General features: G+C 42.0%; 1 protein-coding gene and 1 long non-coding RNA gene across 2 annotated transcripts in view; one reads left to right on the forward strand and one right to left on the reverse strand.

Moving 5' to 3' along the window:
* The window catches only part of LOC137521317 (opioid-binding protein/cell adhesion molecule homolog), an 838,111-nt gene that overhangs the window by 246,221 nt on the left and 571,930 nt on the right, over positions 1 to 19,960 (forward strand). The gene's annotated exons all lie outside the window — the stretch shown is intronic.
* The window catches only part of LOC137522650 (uncharacterized), a 67,925-nt gene continuing 66,179 nt past the window's right edge, over positions 18,215 to 19,960 (reverse strand). The window contains exon 3 of the long non-coding RNA XR_011022381.1: positions 18,215 to 18,471. This is a non-coding gene — a long non-coding RNA (uncharacterized lncRNA). The remainder of the gene's footprint in view (positions 18,472 to 19,960) is intronic.

Genomic DNA, 19,960 nt, shown 5'->3' on the forward strand with positions numbered 1-19,960 from the left:
CTCACCCGCCCCACCGCAGTGACAGAATTTTTTTTTTCTGATCACTGCAAAAAACACTGTACAATAACTGGCTCTGTAAAGATCAGTTTTGATTTTTTTTTTTATCAAAACTCAGTGACCACAGCTTTCTACTTCACAGGTACTCCGTTTTGCTCTTTTTCCTGGGTAGTCTCAGAGGAATACCCCCTAAATTTAGCAGTCCACCATGGCAAAAAAGGGGTATTCCCCTGAAGAGGCCGCCGAGATTCTGGTCAAGTGGGGTGAGTGCGATTGGGAAGCCTCATCCGACGAATCATCCGGGTCAGAACCAGTGAACAGCAGTGGCTCTTTGACCGATAGCAATGATGAGGTTGAGGTCCCGGCTAGAGCCAGGCGTACCACACCCCATGTCACTGGACCGCAGGATCAGACTCAGGGGGAGCAGAGTGGTGCTAGCGCTGATCCAAGTTTTCTGGTGAGGCATGCACCAGCAGCGTAGCATCTCCTGGTCCTAGCACCAGTACCACCGTAGACCCTGGTGAAGTGGTGAGCACCAGAATGGTAGTAGAAACTGGTTCGGTGGCATGTGCGTTAAGACCCGAGTCGCAGCCACCAGCAAAATGGGCCCGTACTACCCATAGTCTCCCAGAGGTGCTGGCAAATCCCAATTGGCAATCCCCTGGTTCTGCCGCACCCGTACTGCCCCCTTTCACCACCCAGTCTGGAGTCCAGGTGGAGACAGATATTCTAGGATTGGCTCTAAACTTTTTTCATCTGTTCTGCACCGTGGATCTCTATGACTTAATTGTGGCTGAAACCAACCGTTATGCCACACAATATGCAACCCCCAATCCGAGAAGCTACCATGCCCAGCCTTTTCGGTGGAAACCACTCCAAGTTTCCAGACTTAACATTTTTTTGGGCCTTCTCCTTAACATGGGTCTAGTCAAAAAGAATGTATTGCGGTCTTATTGGTCTACGCACCCAATACATCACATGCCCATGTTCTCTGCTACCATGTCCAGGTAACGATTTGAGAACATCCTGCGCTTCCTGCACTTCAGTGCCAATACAACTTGTCATCTAAGAGGCCACCCTGCTTATGACCGGTTCCACAAAATTCGGCCCCTCATAGGCCACCTGTCATCAAAATTTGCAGATGCTTCTACCTCTGAACAGTCATTTTGAGGCATTTGGTTTCCAGACTACTCCTCACGGTTTTGGGCCCCTAAACTGCCAGGGCAGTATAGGAACCTCACAAGTAACCCCATTTTAGAAAGAAGACACCCAAAGGTATTTGGTTAGGTGTATGATGAGTTCATAGAAGATTTTATTTTTTGTCACAAGTTAGTGGAAAATGACACTTTGTAAAAAAAAAAAAAAAAAAAAATCAATTTCCGCTAACTTGTGACAAAAAATAAAATCTATGAACTCACCATACTCCTAACGGAATACCTTGGAGTGTTGTCTTTCTAAAATGGGGTCACTTGTGGGGTTCCTAAACTACCCTGGCATTTTAGAAGCCCTAAACCGTGAGGAGTAGTCTTGAAACCAAATGCCTCAAAATGACCTGTGAAATCCTAAAGGTACTCATAGGACTTTGGGCCCCTTAGCGCACCTAGGCTGCAAAAAAGCGTTACACGTGGTATTGCCATACTCAGGAGAAGTAGTATAATGTGTTTTGGGGTGTATTTTTACACATACCCATGCTGGGTGGGAGAAATATCTCTGTAAATGGACAATTATGTGTAAAAAAAATCTAAAAATTGTCATTTACAGAGATATCTCTCCCACCCAGCATGGGTATGTGTAAAAATACACCCCAAAACACATTATACTACTTCTCCTGAGTACAGCGATACCACGTGTGACACTTTTTTGCACCCTAGGTGCACTAAGGGGCCCAACGTCCTATGAGCACCTTTAGGCTTTACAGGGGTGCTTACAATTTAGCACCCCCCAAAATGCCAGGACAGTAAACACACCCCACAAATGACCCCATTTTGGAAAGTAGACACTTCAAGGTATTCAGAGACGGGCATGGTGAGTCCATGGCAGATTTCATTTTTTTGTCACAAGTTACCAGAAATGGACACTTTTTTTATTTCTTATTTTTTGTCACAAGTGTCATTTTCCGCTAACTTGTGACAAAAAATAAAATCTTCTATGAACTCCCCATGCCTCTTAGTGAATACTTTGGGATGTCTTCTTTCAAAAATAGGTTCATTTGGGGGGTATTTATACTATCCTGGAATTCTAGGACCTCATGAGGAGTAGACTACCGTATTTTGTGGCTTTGATATCTCAATGACTTCTGCCAGAAAGTTGTCATCGTTTGAACATTCTGTTATGCAGCTATTGATTCAGCTGTTCTGATTTCTTGACACGCACTGCTTGAGTGTTTTCTTCAGTGTACAATTCACTTTTGTTTGCTTACGCAGTATTACCACCTCCTTGCATGCAGATATTATCTGGTTCACCTATATTGGAAGGTTATTTTGATGGCTGTAGAGCACGACTGAGTATAAGACTTAGTTTACAATATAGCATCCTATCCATACTTCATTGCTAAATGCTGCTTTCACATTAGCTTTATTAGATTAGTGTTATTAGACCCATGGATGAGAATCTTGCTGTTTGTTACCTAATTATCTTGGTTGAAAAAGGCATACACCATCAAGTTCAAACTTTCTGCATCCTAATCCAGAGGTATAAAAAGCCACAAGGGTATAAAGTATTTCCCTGACATCTAGCAGCCATTGCTATGAATGCCCTTCGAAGTTAAACGCACATCTAAACCCTTTACAAATTCACGTATAAAATTTGCCTTGACTATATTCTGTGGTAAGACAATCTAAATTTTAGCTTATACTGTGGAGATCCACTTTTTACACACGTGGTAAAATCTAAATTCCAAGGTTTATTTACATTCAACCTGCTATCTGCAACCTGCTCACATTTGACAATCTAGACACAAGACCCACACATTAAATGAATAATCATACACAGATCATACAATTATCTTAGCATTGCTTGTGTGCAAACTTACTGGTACTTACTGTATATTATCCAGTGTAACCTAACCACCAGGTCATATGTCAAGGAATGCCCCAGCTGCTAGACAAATCTCCAGGACTAGGAGTCCATACGTGTCAGATCGATTTGATCAATCTAAGGTCAATGCAACCTGTGCCTACTTATAGTTCTCTTCCTCTGTGTGTGCCCAGTCCGTCCTTTGGAATGGCTTTTTACCACCCAGTCACACCCCCTTGTGGCACAGCTACCGCCCCTTCATGCTCGCTCCCAATATTTACGTCACACTGCACAGGAGAGCTGTGACATGTGAGTGCTTAGTGCTGCGGGAGCTGACTTTTTCTTGATAAACATGTTGCGGACACACTGGTGCTTCCTGAGGTGTATACATTGTTACATAAGAAAAGACCAGTGCGTCCGCAACATATAGTGTTTCTCTGTTTCCTAAATATAAGCATGTTGCAAGCCAGTAGCGTGTCTTCTTTTGGTGTGTTACCGGAGGTCGTAGAGCAGGCTGACGAGGCTTTGCCACCGGCTTATTCAGGGGAAGGTACACCAATCACATTTCTTGAGCGGACAACATTTTTTTTTCATACAACTGATCATTTTAGTTTAATTGCACTGGAATCAAATGTTTTGGTTGTAAAATATGTGGCCACTGGTTCTAACATGTAAATTCCATTTGAGGCACCAACCACTGCACATATTTTACAAAGTCTGTAGTCTCTGAAATTAAGTTTACAATTCTATATGCGTACACGCCACACTGCTCCAATTGTTTTGTTTCTTAACCGCTTCACATCCAGACCTTGTTTTCCCCTTATGGACCAGAGCAGTTTTGACGCTTTAGCCATGTCTCTATTTAAATAGCCATAACTTTATCCCTACTCACGATACCCAAATGATCTAGATATCGTTTTTTTCAGGACATACTAGACTTTCGTAGGGGGGTATTTTGACCCACGAAAAAAAATGGTATGCATTTTAATGGGAAAAAGGGAAAAATGAAAAATTGCATTAAACCTTAGGTTTCACCAATTCTAGTAAAAAAAAAAAAAAAAAAAAGTGCTACAGTAGAAAAAAAAAAAAAAAAACATGCCACCAGTATTACGTCCCCCAAGGATAGATAGCCAGGTGTATCCCCAGTATCAGCCCCCACAGTATAGCCAGATGTGTCTCCCAATATCAGCCCCCCAGTATAGCCAGATCTGTCCCCATATTTGCTGTATAGATAGACAGATGCGTCCCCGGGAATAGGGCCAATCATTATAGCAAAATGTGTCCCCGGGATCAATGTTCCCCATTGTAGCCAGATGTGCCCCCAGGATTAGCGCCCCCTCCGTATTATAGCCAAATGTGCCCCCAATATTAGGTTATGGCCCCCAGGACCATCAGATGTTCACCCCATTATTAATTCCCCACCCCCAGTTACCCAGATGTGCCCCAAAATACATTTCACCCCCCCCCCTTTCAGATGTCTGCCCCCACCCACCCACCCTCCATTATGGGTAGCCAGATGTGCCCACCCCCCTTACCACTCAGCCCCCTCCATGGCCAGATCGATACAAAAAAATGCCCCTGCAAGGAGAATATCTCACCTTACCTGGTTCCTGCGATCATCCTTCAGCCCCAGCTTCCATTCACCGCAGTGCACACAGCCCTGTGATACCGAACATCTGGGTCCCAGGCCAACTTGATGATGTCATCAAGCCGGGTCCTTGATATTTGGTATCACAGGGCTGAGTGAAGAGCGGTGAACAGCGGCTGGGGCTGAAGGATGATTGCAGGTGATCGTTTATCCGCGCGCGCGGGGGGGGGGGGGGGGGTCACTAATTGGCTATAAGGGAACATGTAGCCAATTAGTAATGCAGCTGGCAGTGGCGGAGGGTGCGCTGTGAAGTGCACCTGATCGTGCACAGCAGGGCTGCAAGCTAAAACGTATATCTATGTGGTAGTGGCTTGGAGGATGCCACAGATGACGTAGATATACTGTGTCAGTGTACTAAGTGGTTAAGTTAAGGTGCATACACACACATGAAGAATATCACCTGAAGGGATAGGTACAGTTCAGGGCTGAGAGCTGCATAGATTCATTGTAAAACCACAGTCTCAGGACATGTTACATTACTATGGAAGGGGGAACTGAGAGGAGCTGTGGAAAATGGAGCAGCTTCCAGGAGGAGGAGGAAGGAATAGAACAGTGCGCTTGGCCAAGATGAGCCGGCGCTTTAAGTCTTTCCTTGATGCATTGGGCAGCGACTTCTGGCAGAGATGGCCTGAAATGCACCTCAGCCAAAAACCCTGTAGCCTATGTACAGTATGAGGCTTTACTCTGATACTACTATGTTTTCTCTATGATCATAGTGATAGGCTAAACTAAATCAAAATAACAAGTCCCTAAATCTCTGAGCTATGAAAGAATGACATATGACCATAAAATGCGGCAGTAAGTTCGGTGCAATAAAGCTGTTATAGAATTTTATGTCATGTCAGTGCTACTATATAAATGCCAATAATAATAATAGTGGTGTCTTTTGATGTCTGTGGTATATGACTGGTGTGTGTGTTTTTAGGGTGCATATTTTAATGTCTTATAAAAGAGTAACAATTGTCCAATACATATTTCATGTTCATATTACTATATGAAATACATATAGTCCTATTAATATTCAATCATACTTTTGTTTTAGACATTTTATGCTTATTAAGGGCATTATGGTGCAAATTAAAAAAAATTGCATTAAGCTGTTCCTGTTATACATTACTGCCATTGCTTACTGCACGCCTAATTCATTAAATCATTAAGTATATGAGCTTTAGCTCATGTGTGAACTGGTGCATTATGCCTAATCGCTGTTCTTTTACGTGCTGCAGCCAGCTGAATCTACTTACCCAGTTACCAGTGCCAAGGAAACTTTCCAAGGTGCTGAAAATGCTCTGCTCTGTATAGCAGGCAAAAGAAACAGCTTGCTGCCTTCCTTCCTAGGAGCTATAGCATTGTAGAGGATGTGTAAATAAGCAAAATGCATCCAGTAAGCAAGGGAGCTTTCATCCTCTCTGTAGTCGTTACCAGTTGGGCAGACAGTCTCCTTCTCCTTGCAACGTACCACACTCATGGCTGGCAGAATTGGTAGCTCTTTGCACACCTTCTAGTTGCAGAGTTATGGTGCTCTGCAATTGCCCCCAAATCAAAGTGACCATATAAGCTCTTCAACCCAGTCTAGTGTTTATAGTATTCTCCTGAGAACCCTGGTACATTTGACACAATGGTACCTTTAGTTATTTTGTAAATTAAAGTGACATATTTAATCTAACCACCATATTTGTTGTGCATCTCAGCTAAAGGAGACAAATAGCCATTCTCATTGCCCTTGGAGGGCACATTAGAGTGATTTCCCATTATTTTAGCTCAATCAAATACAGCAGAGTCCCCAGTATCCGGCAAGGGCGAGGAGCAACTGATGCCAGATACATGTGCTTGCTGGTTGTTAAAGCAACCAGCTGAAAAAGCACAAACCTCCCCCCTAGTGCAGGCTAAAATACTCACCGTGTACTGCTCCTGGCGTGTCACCTGGCCCACGTGGGGTCATATGATACGCTGGGTATGATATGCACGGACGCCAGAAAGCCGATAGGAGCTACAGGATTTCTCTGGGGGCTCGATTAATATTTTGTGGTGGCAAAACTCCCCAACAAAACAGTCCTGTCATCCCCTCATGCATACCAGTAAATTGAGACTTCTGGTTGCCTGAGTTTAGGTTAACAGGGACTTTGCTGTATACGTTGGACAAAATCCTCTTTCTTAATTGTAATACACACAGTTTTTTCTCACACAGAACCTTCTGTAATCTATTTTTAATGCACACAATCTTCTTTAGGGCCTGTACACACTGCTGCGCTTTTAAAATCGCATGTGATTTTTAAATCGCAAGCCTTCATGAGAATAGGAAAAGCGCATCGCACCAGTGTGTACAGGTCTCCACGATTTTCATTATTTTTCAAAAGACCTTGCGATTAAAAAGCGCATGCGATTTGAAAAGCGCAGGGCAAGCGCAGCAGTGTGTACAGACCCTTACAGAGTATCTGTCACTCTCAGAGCTCTATTTTCTACACATTATACATTTCTCACACAGAGCATATGAACAATATATACCTCACATAGAGCATGTGTTAAGCTCTATGACAACAATACCAGATTTTCTCTCAGATGTTTCTGCTTTTTGTACAGTATATTCCACAATACAGTAACAACTATTCACTAAACACAAATTTACCTGATGATTACCCAATGATCGTTTACATAACTCCCTTTATAATCAGCTCACAACTTATCATTACTATTTAAATCAGCATTATAGCAACAGGGAGGGTGGGGGGGGGGGGGAGGGGGGGTTCGTGCAGCTCTCTTTCATCTGGGACGTCCCTGGCTGAATCCCACCAATGAAGCAATGATAACCAAAAACTGTTAACTTCTTCCAAGGTCTGGATACAGACTTCAGAGATAAGACAGTAAATTTTAAATAACTTGTTTATATGCATTTTTATAAATGCGTATCAAGTTCTGCTAGAAACAGGACGTACACACAGTTCTATTGTTAAAAAAATTAATATTGAAATAGGTGTAACATTTTAGCATTCTGACTTGTATCCAATTATATGTCAGTAACAAATGTCCAGTCCACTATGAGTTAAGTTTAAACTGAAGCCAGCTGTTTAATTAATTTGTCTTGTCCATTTCTTCGTAACAGTCCATAAAATATATCTCTTTCGATTATAAAAGATACAGAGAATGGCTGAGCATATGAATATACCATATTTATTTATATATAGTTTAATAAGGTTAATATATAACATGATATATATGATACATTGATAAAGGTCGGAACCGTTGCTTTATAAATAATATTGTGCTCCTGAATTAAGAGAGCTTGTTCTCTGCAACCCTTGGATCTTTTGTTTATATCTGGTGGATGTGATGAACCCACCTGTCATGTGCATCTACCTACATATGAGCAGTGGTGCTTCGGTGCCCCTCGAGATATATATATATATATATATATATATATATATATATATATATATATATATATATATATATATACAGTGGTGTGAAAAGCTATTTGCCCCCTTCCTGATTTCTTATTCTTTTGCATGTTTGTCACACTTAAATGTTTCTGCTCATCAAAAACCGTTAACTATTAGTCCAAGATAACATAATTGAACACAAAATGCAGTTTTAAATGATGTGTTTTATTATTTAGTGAGAAAAAAACCTCCAAATCTACATGGCCCTGTGTGATTGCCCCCCCCCCCCCCCCCTTGTTAAAAAATAACTTAAAGGTGGTTTATTACACCTGAGTTCAATTCCTGTAGTCACCCCAGGCCTGATTACTGCCACACATGTTTAAATCAAGAAATCACTTAAATAGGAGCTATCTGACACAGAGAAGTAGACCAAAAACACCTCAAAAGATAGACATCATGCCAAGATCCAAAGAAATTCAGGAACAAATGAGAACAAAAGTACTGTAATTAAAATCTATCAGTCTGGTAAAGCTTATAAAGCCATTTCTAAAGCTTTGGGACTCCAGCAAACCACAGTGAGAGCCATTATCCACAAATGGCAAACACATTGGAACAGTGATGAACCTTCCCAGGAGTGGCTGGCCGACCAAAATTACCCCAAGAGCGCAGAGAAAACTCATCTGAGAGGCCACAAAAGACCCCAGGACAACATCTAAAGAACTGCAGGCCTCACTTGCCTCAATTAAGGTCAGTGTTCACGACTCCACCACGACTCCAAGAGACTGGGCAAAAATGGCCTGCATGGAAGATATCCAAGGCACAAACCACTTTTAAGCAAAAAGAACATTAAGGTTCGTCTCAATTTTGCTAAAAAAAAATCTCAATGATTGCCAAGACTTTTGGGAAAATACCTTGTGGACAGACGAGACAAAAGTTGAACTTTTTGGAAGGTGCGTGTCCCGTTACATCTGGCAGAGAAGTAACACAGCATTTCAGCAGAAGAACATCATACCAACAGTAAAATATGGTGGTGGTAGTGTGATGGTCTGGGGTTGTTTTGTTGCTTCAGGACCTGGTAGGCATGCTGTGATAGATGGAACCATGAATTCTACTGTCTGCCAAAAAATCCTGAAGGAGAATGTCCGGCCATCTGTTTGTCAACTCAAGCTGAAGCGATCTTGGGTGCTGCAGCAGGACAATGACCCAAAACACACCAGCAAATTCACCTCTGAATGGCTGAAGAAAAAAAAATGAAGACTTTGGAGAGGCCTAGTCAAAGTCCTGACCTTAATCCTATTGAGATGTTGTGGCATGACCTTAAAAAGGCGGTTCATGCTAGAAAACCCTCAAATAAAGCTGAATTACAACAATTCTGCAAAGATGAGTGGGCCAAAATTCCTCCAGAGCGCTGTAAAAGACTTGTTGCAAGTTATCGCAAATGCTTGATTGCAGTTATTGCTGCTAAGGGTGGCCCAACCAGTTATTAGGTTCAGGGGGCCATTTCTTTTTCACACAGGGCCATGTAGGTTTTGAGGTTTTTTTCTCACTAAATAATAAAAAAAATCATTTAAAACTGCATTTTGTGTTCAATTATGTTATCTTTGACTAATAGTTAACGGTTTTTGATGAGAAGAAACATTTAAGTGTGACAAACATGCAAAAGAATAAGAAATCAGGAAGGGGGTGTAATGATCGCTGCTGCAGCAGGTATTGCTGGAAGTAGTAGTGCTGCAGCTCAGGCAGTTATGATCTCTTTCCATGCAAGCTGCATAGCTTTGTCTGCCTTTCCCTGCTGTCAGCTGGTGACTGATTATCATTCACCTGTGTGGGAATCTGCATGTCTGCTCCCATTGGATGACCTCAGTATAAAGATCTGCTTCCTGCAAGACTCCTCGGGTTATCATAGCTTCAGTTTAAGCCTGTCTTGCTGTTGCTTCAGCCCCTGAGCGTGTTTCTTGTTCTAAAGATACTTTGCTGGTCTTGCATCATATATTGGTTCATTGCCAATATATATGCATACCAGCACGTTTATTATTTTCCTTGTATTCGTGTTACGTTGATACATCAGTGTCGCTGATGTATACGTATACGAACTGTTTATATCCTGTGTTCAGTTAGTCAGCTTTCCAGCACGTTTTGGTAGTTTGCGCGTATCGTGATCACCCGTGCTGAGTTAGTTTTCCTGCTCCTGGTTCTGTTTGTGGATTGTGTTCATCTCTGCGAAGAGATAACGAATCCTTCTGAATCCTGTTCTGTTACCGTTTGTGGATTGCGTTCATCTCTGCGAAGAGATAGCGAATCCTTCTGAGTCCTGTTCCCTGTATTGCTCCAGTCCTAGTCAGTGTTCCTGCTTATGTCATATATCGATTCATTGCCGATATATACATATGTTAGTCAGACGTTACAAATAGTTTCATTGATAGCTGTAATTGTAATACGCTAGGAAAACATACTTGTATATTTGTCTGTGTTACGTTCATCTATCTTGATCCTGCTATTTCCTGACTATCCTGTCCTGTCTTTGTGAGGCACGCCATCGCTGCAACGCATTGGCTGCCTCATTCCAGTCTGTCTTGTTGTGGACGCTTGCTGTCACTAAGTAGCGGCTAGCTAGCAAGCGTTCATTCTGTCTACCTGTCCTGATCTCCTCAGTTCTGGTTTATGCGCTCAGCGCTACTTTGCGCTGAGACGTTATAGCGAAAGTATTGTTTGTGGCTGTCGGATCTGCAACGGCTCTGTGCGCCACAATCTCCTATTGGAGTCAGTCCTCCCCATCCACTATACTAGGGATAGCCTGTTTCCTTGTGCTAGTGTGTGTACCTCCTTCACGTCAGTGGAGAATACACCACCAAGCCTAACAGGGGGCAAATAGTTTTTCACACCACTGTGTATATACAGTGTGATTTCTTTACTCCAGTGTGATTTCTTTACTATAACTCCCGCACCCTTTGGGCAAACATATCAGGGATCTTGGCAGAACCACATACACATCAGCCCGGGAAAAGGTGCTTATCAAATTGCTGTGATTTTAGGGCACCTGTAATATATATATACACACATGGGCGGCAGTGAGAGCAGGGGGAGGATGGGGCCAGGGGGGCAGGTGTGTTACATGCGCCGGTCACAGGGGTGGGAGGGGTGTTCTGAGGCGAGGCCTAGAGCCTGTTATATTAACGGGCTTAGATCCACTAGTGTACAGTATGTGTATGTACAGTGTATATTGATTTAAGCATTACTAAAATATGTCCCCAGGTAGGTGTACCTTATCAATGGCTTGCTTGAAGAGTCTCTGGAAGGTGGTCCCTTCTTTTCAAGCTGTTTCTATCAACTGTCTTCCTGCTGCTAGACCCACCTAAACATGATAAAGCTTGTGGCAGAGAGACACAGCAAACGAGACAGCCATGGTGAAAAATGTAAAAGAAAACTTTGAACTCGTTGAAATGATCAACCATCCCAGCTATGTCTCCCTGCCGCAAGCCCCAGGTGAAACCTACAAATAGAGTTAGGGAAAATGGCAAAAGGTTATGTAAGTGGAAGAGCTTGAAGAGAATGGACTTCCTTTCAGAGACTTTTCAAGCAAAACTGACAAGGGTGCACTTGACATGAACAAAACCTTTAAGCCCAATCTACACGATACGATTCTTTGTGCGATTCGATTACGATTCTATTTTCGATCCGATTAAATCCGACATGTCCGATCGGGATTCGATTAAATTCAATTCGACTTGCCATTGCAATGGCAAATCGAATTGAATTGAATCCCGATCGGACATGTCGGATTTAATCGGATCGTAAATAGAATCATAATCGAATCGCACAAAGAATCGTATCCTGTAGATGGGGCTTTAGATAGAGGACAGACTGCAGTGTATCAAAACTGAGATCCTGATTTAGAATCTCAGTCTATGACAAGTTAAAATAATAACTCCAGTGTGATTTCTTTACTATAACTCCCGCACCCTTTGGGCAAACATATCAGGGATCTTGGTAGAACCACATACACATCAGCCCGGGAAAAGGTGCTTATCAAATTGCTGTGATTTTAGGGCAACTGTAATGATTTTGCCCTTAGTACGGGGCACTCCACCAGGCCAGGAGGTGCCTAACCAATTCCCATGCCCATCAGTAGTCAGGGTGTTACTACCCCTGGCCTCCGTCAGTGGTGGAGAGATAATGTTTTACTTTATTTTTAAAGTCACTGGTTTTATTTTTTTAGCTTGTGAGTAAGGCTGCAGACTAAAAGCCTTTTAGTGAAGAACTAATGGGGAGGAGGCGGCACAAAATTAAATGGTATCAACAAAAAATAAGTTTATGTGAAGAAGGAAGGCATTGGCAGAAGGGGGAGATTCAGTAATGACATTTTACTTACTGCTCTTCAGTTAATACTGAGAAGAATTAATTACTGGTATCTTAAATCAGATAATTTTGCTGAACAGGAATGTGAAGAGAAAACAATGCCATGTCTGCAGCATCTGTAAAGATGTGTATGCATGTTCCTCAAAATGTAACCAATTGACCTGGTTTACTAAGGTATCTCCTGTTTGAAGTTCTTCAAGGGTTATAAATAATCCTGTAAAAGTGGGATACATTTATTAAACATTTTAAATCAAGAAGCAAATGCTTACCTTCTTCACCAGGACCATACTTGATTATAGCAGTGTTTGCTGAAAATGTATTGAATTAGCGGTCATGCAATTGACGTCATGTGCATGTATCCCTAGGGTGTTTGCACGGAACTGCAGTCTTTTAACCTCTCAGCATTTATGGTCATACATAATTTATAGTGATGGTCATGTGTGGGAGAACTTATGGAGAAGCATGTGATTTGTTTGATCAACTGATAGATGTGCAAAGCTCTGATTTGCTGTGACCACATCCTGTTTTAGCATGATCATGGCTTACAAATCAGAGACTTACATTATCTATCACCTGACAAAACTGATTACATGCTTCTCCATGAGTTCTCCTAGACATGATCATCACTATTAATGTAGGTGACAATTGTAGATTTTCCTGCATACATCTAAATGGGGTGCCTGTTAAAAATGGCTTAAGTTGCTGCCGATAGTAGAATATTGGTAACATTATCAACATTCTACTATCACCATCTCTAACCTAATCTTCACATTAAACTCTCTGCTAACTACACCTAACACTAATCCCCCCCCCCCTTACCTATGCTTAAAGGTAGCCACACACCATACAATTAAAAGATCTACTTTTCCACCAATTTGATATATACGAATGATTGCACTGAAAAATCGAAAGGTTTTTTTTTTCCTTCACTCAATAAATCTGATCGAATTTCCCATTTTTATTTGATAAAAGAAGATTGATAGTGTTGGATTTTTCTGATCAATTTATATGAAAAATGAATGGTGTGTGGTAGATTGACAATTTCTTGATGTATAAACGCAAGCAATTTTTTCAGAATTTTCAATCATTTTTATCATAACTGAGGAAAAATTAAACATGTGTGTGGTAATTTGGTCAGATTTTTGAAATGTTAAAATTAGTCAGAAAAATTGATTGCAATTCTTGAATTGTAAAGATATTTAAAGAATTGTATGGTGTGTGGCCACCTTTACACTAAGGTCCCCCCCTACCTACACCTAACACTAAGTAGTAACCTCCCCCCCTTACTTACCGCTATAATGTAAGCGTGGGGGACTAACTGTCACTGACCCCCAGCCCCAACCTAAACACCTCTCATGCATTTGGCTATAATATAGCTGAGTGTCCATTTTCAATTGCGAAACAGCAGTATCTGACTGGCAGGCGGAGCCAGTACGCATGGCATCTTCTAACAGGAAGGAGAGTGAGCCAGAGGGGAGTTTGACACTGGAACGTGGGACAGCCCTGTAGCAGGACTCCGTCATAGAGATAGAGGCTGCAACCATCCAGGGCCCCGGAAGCATCACTCATGATATGTTGACACACTCTGTGGAGTCTGTAAGTAGATCGAGCACGCAGGAGCGTGGATGGAAATCAATTTTAAAGCAGGTTGCGCTATGACCTTTTTATATGTTTTAATTGAGGGAAAAAAAAGTACTTTTTTATGGCAAGTAAATATGTTGTGGATCACTGAAGAGCCAGGTGACACACAAGTAACTGAAGCATGAGATCCACCTGTACCTTGAGGTGGCACCCATCTGGTGAGCTTCCAGGAGCACGGGATAAGGGTATTATCACTGTGTGAAAGCACTGAGTGGCACTTATCACTGGAGTTTATGCATTAATACAAAGTGAAGCAGTATTATGCTATGTGAGGATTGTATATTTTTAGGTTGGAAGATTAAAGGGAGAGCGCAGTGGATTTAAAGACAAAGTGGTATCTGAACAGCGTCCACATGCAGTCCCTTACTGTCACAGCCGGACAACACTTGGCTATACTATAGCCAAATGCTCTTTAGGAATAAGAGTTCCACTAGCCAGAGTCCCAGCACCGCGCCACTGCTAGCCAGAGCTTAGCTATACTACAGCCAAACTCTAGCCCTCCAGCGCCCAGATTACACAATCGGTGCCGCCATAGCCACATACTGCAGCACCCAAATCACCAGCCGTGCCTTGCACCCATTTTACCTGTTACAGAGTTTTCCCATTTGTGCTATCTTCAGCCTAATTTTGCATGATCCTTTGTGCTTTCAAGCTTGGGAGAATTTTTGTTACGGTAATTAGGCTCAATATACACACAAGACAAGACAAGACACAGAACATTTATATTGTGCTTTTCTCCTAGCGGACTCAAAGTGCCAGAGCTGCAGCCGCTAGGACGTGCTCTATAGGCAGTAGCAGTGTTAGGGAGTCTTGCCCAAGACTGAATAGGTGCAGGCTTACTGAACAGGAAGAGCCCAGATTCAAACCCTGGTATCATGTGTCTGAGACAGAGCCCTTAACCAATAGCACTATCCATAGAAATATTACTGGACTGTCCTTTATGGCTTGAAGATACATGTGATGTTTGGATGGAGCCTTATACAGATTATGCTGCAGTAGAGAGGAGAGCTATGAATATAGCTATGAATAGTACCCATTCTCAATTACTGTACAGATGAGTAGGCTCTACACTTAATATATCATTAGTCCTATTGAGTCCTATGGAAGAAAAGCGCTATAGAAATATTATTGTTATTGTCGTTGATGTTATCATTAGAACTTGATCATGCCTGCAGTCTGCTTATGTTTTCTCGGAAAAGTTATGAACTTTTTATTCTGTCCTCCATCTTCTTCAAAGTGGCTGACAATTTGTTACTTTTCTTTCTACATTCTGTGAATCTCTCATGGTGACCTAGCGTTAATTAGATAAAATGCAGTAACGCTGATAAATTTTGTTCTTTATCTCAGTGTATCCAGGGGCAGCGCAGGCGGCGGGCAACGAAAGACACAACGCTAGAGAGGTGCTGGCAGGTTACCGGAGTGATTATTAAGGCTTTTGTCTTCTTTCAGAGTATGGTACTCTTCATACAATAGATAACTACAAAGGCAGTCTATTCTAATTAGTTTTAAATGCTTGATTTATAAAGCTATCATTAAGTCTGTATGCTGTTCTTCCTTATAATGAGGTTCTGGGTCTAGCATAAAGTGGTCCTGTGTCCTCAGTACAGAATACTACATTAGGCTCTGATTCCATTTCTCACACCAATATCATGGCCAGTTGACCATTTCCATCATTTGAATTGGAATAGTTGGGTTTTTTTCAATGTTTAGGCTCTGCATAGTGTAAACCTTTCTCTAATATCCACTTCTGAGATTAAAGTAATGACTAACTGAGCTGATATTCTGATAGCAAATCCAAATAATGGAACTTGAGTTCTACATCTCTTAGAAATTGATAGCCAGTGTTGGGCCCCTAGGTTGAATCTCTAAGATAGGCAGAATGGATGGCTTTAAAATACAATAAGTCCCTAATAACTATTTCTCATGACAGGTTAGTAGACGTGGACATTTAGCAGCAATGTCCTTGTTCCCAGACAGAGATAATGGACATTTGGTTCTAGATACATCACTTGGTTCAGGACACTGATTCTTGAGCCGTAATGCCCATTTCTTGGACTAGAATAATGGGCATTAGAACCTTGCTCTTGTTCCACAGATTGTGTAATGATTTTTTATAGTTTAGCTGAGTTTGAATATGTGTCTGTTTCCCAGTGATAAGATAATCTATATGCTTCTCTGTGGTTTACTTTGCTTTGGTTCTGCTAGGCCTAGCCAAGGGTCATTGACAAACGGATCATCAGGGGGTTCTGTATGGCTGATATTGTGTTGAAACCCCTCCCACAGGAAACTGTGAGGACCATGGTCCTGGCAGTTTACTGTCTGTGAATCTCGTTGCATTGTGGGTAATAGCTGTTTACAGCTGTTTCCAACTGCCAAAAAAGCAAGCAGCAGCTACTTCTAGTGACATCACCTGCCAGCGGTAAAAATGTCACCATGTGATAAATGTCAGAATGTAAATCAGGGAGAGGAAAGCTTTTACAATGTGCAAACGCTGACTAAATCATGTATACATAATTATTGTAAAAGTTAAGCACTTTTGTTTATTACATTATTTTCTCTCTTTAAATACTCTTTTTCACCTCTTGAAATACTTACCTCAGTAGAGGAAGACTCTGGGTCCTCCAGAGGCTTCTCCTCCATTTCTTCCTGAGCCCACTGCTGGTCACCTGGACCCTCTTTTTCTTATAGGCTGCACTGCCATCCTAATTATCCAGAGGCTTCCATCTACTGAGGAAAGTATCTAACATTTGTGTTTTTTTTTAATGTCTTAGATTTACTTTAGCAAAATTTGACTGAGCTTTTTCTCCTGATTTGCCCTCAGGTACAATTTAAGTCATTGGGTTTAAGGTTTTGATGCTTTGAAGACGCTTTCTTGTGTACTAGTAATTTTGGTGTGAGTCACCATGGAAATGGATGAGAGCTGCCAATGTAATCAAAGGCTTTTATAAGAATCTCTGTTGAATATGGAGATGGCTGCAAATATAGCATGAGTTCCTATGAGGGTCTCTATTGGATATGGTGAATGTAGCATGTCTAGATGGGGGCTTCTATCAAGATCTTAACTTTAAGGACAAGTGAAGTGACAAGAATATGGAGGCTACCATATGTATTTCCTTTTAAACAATACCAGTTGGCAGCCCTGCTGATCTCTTTGGCTGCAGTGGTGTCTGAATAACACCTGAAACAAGCATGCAGCTAATCTTGTCAGAATGTCAGAAACACTTGATCTGCTGCATGCTTGTTCAGGGTCTATGACTAAAAGTATTAGAGGCAGAGGGTCAGCAGGGCTGCCAGGCAACTGCTGTTACTTAAAAATAAATAAATATGGCAGCTTCCATATCCTTCTCGCTTCAGTTGTACTTTGATATGGTGGCATTTGTATGTGTAGATCCAGTGCTGTATGCAGGCAAAGTTACACTGCTCTGCTGCACTAGTCTGAAAATTGAAGTAGGAGTGGATGACCCCTAGGTATAGTCCAGTCAATCATTTTTACCTCTTCTCTCTGGTAAAGATCGGTTTGTACTCAGATCAGTAAATATTCCAATCGAAATGTTAATAACAATAAACAGAATAACATGAGTGACCATAAATTAACTTACTACAACCGAATTAAATCGCTAGCTCACACCTTCTAGGCTTTCTATTGGCTATTTCTGTCACGAAGTCATTTTCAATTAATCAATGTTATACGTGAATTATACTTTCTTTTAACTCTTGTATGTTTCTAAGCTGCTTGTTTATAGTTCCAGATTTTGTTGCCATCACAAATTCTTGATAAGGTTCAAATCAGGCAAGTGAGATAAACGCATCTGGTTCTGTAGCAGCCCTATACTTGCTTCATGGCAAGGGGTGCTATTGTCCTGGTTTACAAAGTCAAGAATAAGTCAGCAGCACCAACAGCCATATTATCAGTTAGGACACCAGTACACTTTTGTGCATGTGTTAATTCAATCCCAACACCAGGTGTAGTCATAGAAGGCCAAGCGATTGCAGATGTTGGGTACATCAGTGTTCTCTTGGTTAATTCTTGCTAAAATTCTTCACCAGAATGCCTCTTTACAAATGTAGTACAATTATTTGCAGCCATAGAAAATGTGGATACATCCCTAAATAACACTTTTTCCTAGTCAGATGTGAACCAATGCAAATGCTGCTTAGTACAGAATAAGCAAGACATGAATTAAGGCAGAAGAGACTTTAATCCTCGTTTTACACCATCTAATTCCATAGAAATTCAAACAATGGCAAAGTTTTGAAGTGGAACATACCACAGAAGTTCTGTCTAAAAATTATTTTGCCAGTTCAGGTGATGTAAGCATCTTGTTCAAGTGTCAAAGTCTCTAAAGCACTATGTTGTCTCTTTCTGCTTAACACGGTGGGCATGCACTGCGATGACGATGAGCTATAGATCCTGTTTCTTTATGGTGCTGGATTATCCTGCAATTGAATGCTGACAATTTACCATGAAAGCAAGTAAATGATGAGGCAGCCCTTCATTATGCAATGTAATGTAAGTATAACAGTCAGCAACAGGCAGCACTTTTCCCGAATATTAACTGACGAGCTGTGTGCTTCACAGAGCTTTAGAAAGTAATCATTAACAGTTTAGCAACTATCCACTATGACCCCTGTTTGGTTGCAATGGCTGAGGTCTCAATACTGCCTAGTTGTTGCTGGAAGCAGAGTGTTTTTCCTTTGTACCCTTTGATTGACCCGGCACTAACCAATTCTACCACTTCCATGTAGTATAAGAGCTTTTCTACACAATCTGTTCGTAGATTTCAAAATCTGTTGGCCCTCATACTGCATGGAGACGGTAAAATTAGTCAGTGATTGGTCAATCAAAATTGCATGTGTATTTGTTACCTAAATGCAGAATTGAAATTAAACATAATAATATGATTCTGTTTCAGTGTTTGTATTAAATATTCCTCAAATTTCCTTCTATTCAGTAAAATATGAAACTGTAACGATCGGTGTAACACAGAGAGGGTCTGATTACCGGTGATCTGCAGTATCACCGAGAATGCAGATATATACCCGATAATTGATGATCTGCAGTATCACCGATAATCAGATATATCTCTAACCTCTGGACACCTGAGTGATGAGAGTGTTTAGATGCAACAGTAAAAGTGGCCATACACTGGTTGATTTGCCATCAGATTCGACCAACAGATAGATCCCTCTCTGATCGAATCTGATCAGAGAGGGATCGTATGGCTACCTTTACAGCAAACAGATTGTGAACCGATTTCAGCCTGAAACCATTCACAATCTGTTGTGGTGGTGCTGCTGCCCCCGCCCGCCCGCATACATTACCTGCTCCGCCGGCGCGACTCCAGTCCCCCGGTCACCGCTGCTCTGTCTGCGCTCTGGTCTCCAGGTCCGGCATGCCTCACTTCTTCTAGCCCGGCAGGAAGTTTAAACAGTAGAGGGCGCTCTACTGTTTAAACTTCCTGCCGGGCTAGAAGAAGTGAGGCATGCCGGACCTGGAGACCAGAGCGCAGACAGAGCAGCGGTGACCGGGAGACTGGAGTCGCGCCGGCGGAGCAGGTAATGTATGCGAGCTCTATTGCGTCGGTCGTCGGGCACTCGAACGCCGCTAGCGATGCGCTCTTTACCCGCGGGCGATCGACGGTTATTTTCCGCACAGCGCGATCGACGGGATCGGACGAAATTGGATCGAAATTCGCCGTGTAGCGTGAACGATTGGCAGCAGATTCGATCCCAGTGATCGAAATCTGCTGTCGAAACGGGCGCAAATCGGGCCAGTGTATGGCCAGCTTTATACTTTGAGAACCGCACCTGAAGATCAGGTGCTAGAGCAATAAGGAGTACTGCTCCGCAGCAGGTTCCTTCCGTCAGTCTGAACTCTCCGCAGGAAGGAGTCAGGCTGAGAGTGAGAAGGACAGAACGTGAGTGA

The sequence above is a fragment of the Hyperolius riggenbachi genome, chromosome 6, assembly GCF_040937935.1.
Source record: "Hyperolius riggenbachi isolate aHypRig1 chromosome 6, aHypRig1.pri, whole genome shotgun sequence".
In the NCBI taxonomy this organism is placed as follows: Eukaryota; Metazoa; Chordata; class Amphibia; order Anura; family Hyperoliidae; genus Hyperolius; species Hyperolius riggenbachi.